The sequence below is a fragment of the Berghia stephanieae genome, chromosome 6 (genome assembly GCF_034508935.2).
Source record: "Berghia stephanieae isolate SIO BIC M18660-M18661 chromosome 6, UCSD_Bste_1.3, whole genome shotgun sequence".
In the NCBI taxonomy this organism is placed as follows: domain Eukaryota; kingdom Metazoa; phylum Mollusca; class Gastropoda; order Nudibranchia; family Aeolidiidae; genus Berghia; species Berghia stephanieae.
The window spans coordinates 44768299-44773428 of NC_088365.1; the positions used below are offsets into that span (position 1 = coordinate 44768299).

Below are 5130 nucleotides of genomic sequence, written 5' to 3' on the forward strand. Positions count from 1 at the left end.
ACACAAGATAAAATAGCTACACAGATTGAAACATACTTTAACGGGAAGAAAATCAAAAGGGGATGATGTGCGAAATAACATTTTTATGACCATAGTGTTCTGCAACACAACAATAATGTCTATAATATATATTATGAAAGAATGGATTCTTACCTTCCACGGTGCTGGTCCTTAATATCCACTTGAGCATCAATGTGAGTTGCCAGACGTATTTCCAATAAATCCCTTTCAGCTTTCAATCCACGTAACTCCGATTCTAGGCGTGAAATTTGCTGCTGTTGCAAACGAATCACTTTATCCCGATCCTCAAGAAGAGAAAAAATCTTCGCCTCCGTCTTCGCATCTAAGTCTGATAACTCACTATCTAAATCTGATAGTCTTTTCTTGGATTCCATCTTTGATGAGTCTGACATTGAGGCTTTGTGGAAAAAGTGGCTCAAATCTCTTTTATGATAAGAACATCAAGAATCAATTAAAATTATACAATAACTCGAACAGTGCAGGGATAAATTTTGCTTGTGAACCATGATAAATTGTATCACATTCATGAATTATTTTTTTTTTCTTCCCTATAAAATCTAAACAGTTATTATATTAATTAATCAAAAAAGTTTGAAAAATAACCTGTATTATGAAGGCGACAATATGGTAATTTGGAAAGTAAACTAGAAAACTAACACACGATAACAGATTCCGAATAGCAACTAGATATGAATATGAGTTTGCTTGGAATAACACTTGTAAAAATAACACAATGAATGCAGTGTCACCAAAATACGTATTAACATAAGACGCCGAAATCAACTCTAGAATTAATCAAATATTGGGGTTAATATAACCTAATCTCCACGAGATATCAAGGAAACAAGAGTTTATTTCCTTCTTGATAAAACAACACAGACAACAAGTGGGTCTTATCTCGGGTAGGAACGGTGACTGGTGACACACCTGATTCCCGTGAAAGCACAAATCACCTTACAAGTTACACACAATAGTTCAGATGAACCTGAAAATAAAAATAATATCTTTAAAAAAGGAAAGCAAAAACAAAACATACAAAAAAAAACCCAACAAAAACCAAAACAAACGAAAAAATATATAAAAGAAACAAAACAAAAAACTTTAAACCAAAAAAAAAGGGAGTGTGAGGACGACCGCTTAGTCAAGTAAAACACACGGTGATAAAGACGAATGTAAACAGCAATGAGATTTTCGTGACAGTTCATCTGAGCACAGTTCATTCTTTCTAAGGACAATTCTCACACACATCGAAAGGGCAAGACCCAAACAACTTACGTTTAGCATCCAGCATTCCGTGATAACTTCACACGTTCATGTTATCAAATTAATAAACTTTTGTTATCTTTAGAAAAACGCAGCAACTCCAGCAGAAGAAGTGGTAACAACACACAGTGTTTGACTTTTCTCTTTCCCCTCATTCGTCTGTTTACACACGAACTGTAACCCTATTATTCGGCCAAGACAGTGTGACACGGCGGCATGCGCAGTGCTAGCGGGTGACAAAGATGGGGAAGGCAGTGGTTGGTTTTGTTCACCTGTGTTCCGCTTTGTTGTGTCGGCATGCAATATTCGGCAAGATGGATTATCGTTATCGTATGATGGTAGAGAGGTTGTGGGGGGAGGGGGGGGGGGGTATTAACGGAGCAGTGAAGACTTCACCTGTTTGATCGTTGTTCACCTCTCTCTCTCTCTCTCTCTCTCTCTCTCTCTCTCTCTCTCTCTCTCTCTCTCTCTCTCTCTCTCTCTCTCTCTCTCTTGTCACTTGAAGTGCCTTTGCGAAGTCCTACTTTAAAGACGTTTATGTTTATAGACCTATCAATGTCAGATAACTTTGTTTTTACGCATTTTAGTAGCCATGTTACAGTTACTTATTCATGGGTTCTTTTAGGGCCATGGAGCCGGTTTTTATCCCGGTTTCTACAGCGTGAAACGGACAATAGCAAATGCTCGTCGCTCGCATCTTCGATAGGACGCATCTTCACCGCAGATCGATTTGAAGGCCTCTCCCAGGACTATCCTAAAGGTAGCAAGCAAATGATATGGTCCGTTTCACGCGAAAGAATCTGGGATAAACTCCCGCTCCATGGCCTAATGGCTCTGATGGACTACTTTCAAAAAAAAAAAAAAAAAAATATCTATGTACAGCGTGAAAGTAAACAGTAGTTATTCGTACTTGTACTTAGTACTTGGACTTTTTATAGGACAGTAGACCTATCGACTATAATGTCTCAAAGCAGTATAGTTATTATTATTATTATTATTATTATTATTATTATTATTATTATTATTATTATTATTATTATTATTATTAGGCTGTCATTATTCCCAGACGCCTGTCTGGGGATAATAAAAATTCGTTATCCCCAGACAGATGTCTGGGGATAACCAATTTTTGTTATCCCCAGACACCTGTCTGATAGTGTTGGGTTATTTGATCGCTTTTACTCGATCGACGACCGAGCGCCAAGCCACGAGTCAGTGCTCGATCTCAATGCCGGAAGAGCGAGTTAGTAAAACGATCACTCGATCGTAAAACGATCAAGCGGGTTGTGAGCTTGAGACGATCTTGACACGTGAGACGAGCTTGAGACGATCAGGATTCGAGCGAGCGGAGGGGTAACGAGTGTTTCGAATCATTTCAAATTCAAACGATCACAGTTTGCCATCCGATACCAATCGCCAATGTTTGCACACGGTAGTCTGTGGTTCTTCCACAGCCCTCACTCCTTGTCAGATGTTAGTGTGTCTGGGTGGCAGTGGCAGGGAAATTCGTATAGGTGTATCACGCGTGTGTGACAAGACTTCATTAAACCTACTAAAGTTTGACTATCACACACACACACACACATACACACACACACACACACACACACTAAGGCTATTTCTATGACACACACGCATCCCTCTATCAATGAACACTCCTACAGTAGTGCGGCTATGTGGTCTAGTCATGACGTAACTATAGGTAGTACTCTAGTCGACCATGGCTCTCGTGCATTATAATGGTCTAGTGGTATGACACCCGCTTTGGGATCGGAAAGTCCTGGGTTCGAGCCTCGCGCTCGGTGCATAGTTGAGTCTTTGGACAAGGCTCTTTACTCACATTCTCTCACCGTACTCAGGTGTAAAATGAGTACCTGGCCGTTAACAGCGTTGTCTTTGTCTGAAAAATTGTAATATCGCCTAACAGGCGGCATGTCCCGTCCTACATATTAAATGTTGCTGTTGACCGGGGACCCCTTTACAAAGCGCTTTGATCACATTTAGTGGGTATTGTAAAGCTCAATTTTTTAAAGTAAAACATTAGCTTTGAATATGGAATGTTTCAATTTTAGATGCCTGTGTATTCTTTGTTAGTTCCCATCATCATCATCATCATCATCATCATCATCTTCATCATCATCATCATCATCATCATCATCATCATCAGGGGCAGCGGTACGGTCTTTGGTTGGCACCCGAAAGGTACCGAGTTCGATCACCCGCCGCTGAGTGGTCTTGAGCAAGTCACCTTGCCCTAACTAAATTTGCGGCGCTGCACTGCGGCTATCGCTTGGGTTATTCCAGTCTTCCCTTAGAATAGACCCGAAAGACGAATCTCCCCTATGGGATGAATAAAGGGAATTATGTTTAATTTATTTATCATCACCATCATATCAGCGGGATCATCATCATCACCACCACCACCACCACCCTAATAATAATGGATAAAATAAATATCAACACATTTCAATGTAATAATCAATCTAAAATCAATCAGTGCTCCTAAAGACCCTTTGATTTCTTTGTCTAATTCGTTCCATACTTTTGGAGTCCCGACAAAGAAAGATTTTCAGCTAACTATAGTTTATATATGGGAATATTAATCAGTCGTTTATATTGGAATCGGAGTTGTCTAGCAGGTGTATTAGTTCAAAGCGCATTTCCAAGGATTTACCATGCTCAATGAACTTCACAATATTTTATTTAATTTATTCCTCCGGCACGCCATATCGACCATACATCCATTTCGTACAGTAGGTACCGATCGCTGTTTGGAGTCTTTTTGTATTAAAGCTCTTTACAATACCCGTCATTGCTTATAAGATAAGAATACATTCACACCTGAGTCAAGTGCCTGACACACGGACTTAACGTCTGGATCACAATTTTCAACAATCACTGTCACTCATCCGGCCATTGACAAGGCTTGATTTTGTGACAAGAGACACCGTACCACTGAGCGACCGAACAAATAATCACCATCTGCGCCATCGTCATCATCATCATCATCATCATTATCATCATCCTCATCACAGCCGTAACAGCCAGCAAAACCACAATCATCATCTTCGGGTCCGGTCTATCCGTGTGGGGGGTGGGGGTGGAACCTGCTAAAGTATTTCATTTTTTAAACAGAAACACGATAATCATCATCATCATCGTCATCCATTGTCGTCGGCATCGTTATCATCGTGTCCGGGCAATCCGTGTGTGTCTGGGTGTGGAACCTGCTAAATATTATTATTATCTACCTACCTAATAAAAACACACCATTCTTGTTCATTTATTTTTCAAATAATGAAATGAAAGGCACGACCTTTCCCGCACACACAAGAGGCGATGACGACCAGTGACAAATTATGGGAGGTGGGGGCGGCCGACAACTTTTGGCGCGACATAAATATGAAATGTTAAGGTGACAGCGGGATGATGGTGGTGGGAGGGGGGGGGGGGTCTCAACCCTTCACCATCAACAACTGTTTGATGGCGTGTGTGTGTGTGTGTGTGTGTGTGTGTGTGTATGTGTGTGTGATGCGACGAACGATCATAATCAAGGCTGCCAGACAGCCAGATTTCTTCTTGCCCAAGTAGTCAAATAGACCCCAAATAGCCCAACACCACAAGCATTCTGACTCCCTTGAAAAACTCATTTGTTTTGATTAACAAAACAATCGACTACAGTTGGATAAACTTATCTTTTCATTTTTTTTAAATAAAAGATTTTTTTTAAAAATGAATAATAATAGAAAAGCGTTTCTTAGTAACCAATTTTGAACTTGGCCATCTGGCAGCCCCCATCATAACCAGCTGCAGTCAAGCCAGCCACAGACATAAGAGAGGGAGGGG

The 5130-nt window shown here is 40.4% G+C and overlaps 1 protein-coding gene across 1 annotated transcript in view; it reads right to left on the reverse strand.

Moving 5' to 3' along the window:
- The window catches only part of LOC144975087 (IQ motif and SEC7 domain-containing protein 1-like), a 301791-nt gene extending 300213 nt beyond the window's left edge, over positions 1-1578 (reverse strand). The window contains exons 1-2 of the mRNA XM_078918801.1: positions 1297-1578; positions 154-1006 (exon numbers count right to left, since the gene is read on the reverse strand). The gene's annotated coding sequence lies outside the window, so the exon portion shown is untranslated. The remainder of the gene's footprint in view (positions 1-153; positions 1007-1296) is intronic.
- Between the last annotated feature and the right edge of the window lie 3552 nt (positions 1579-5130).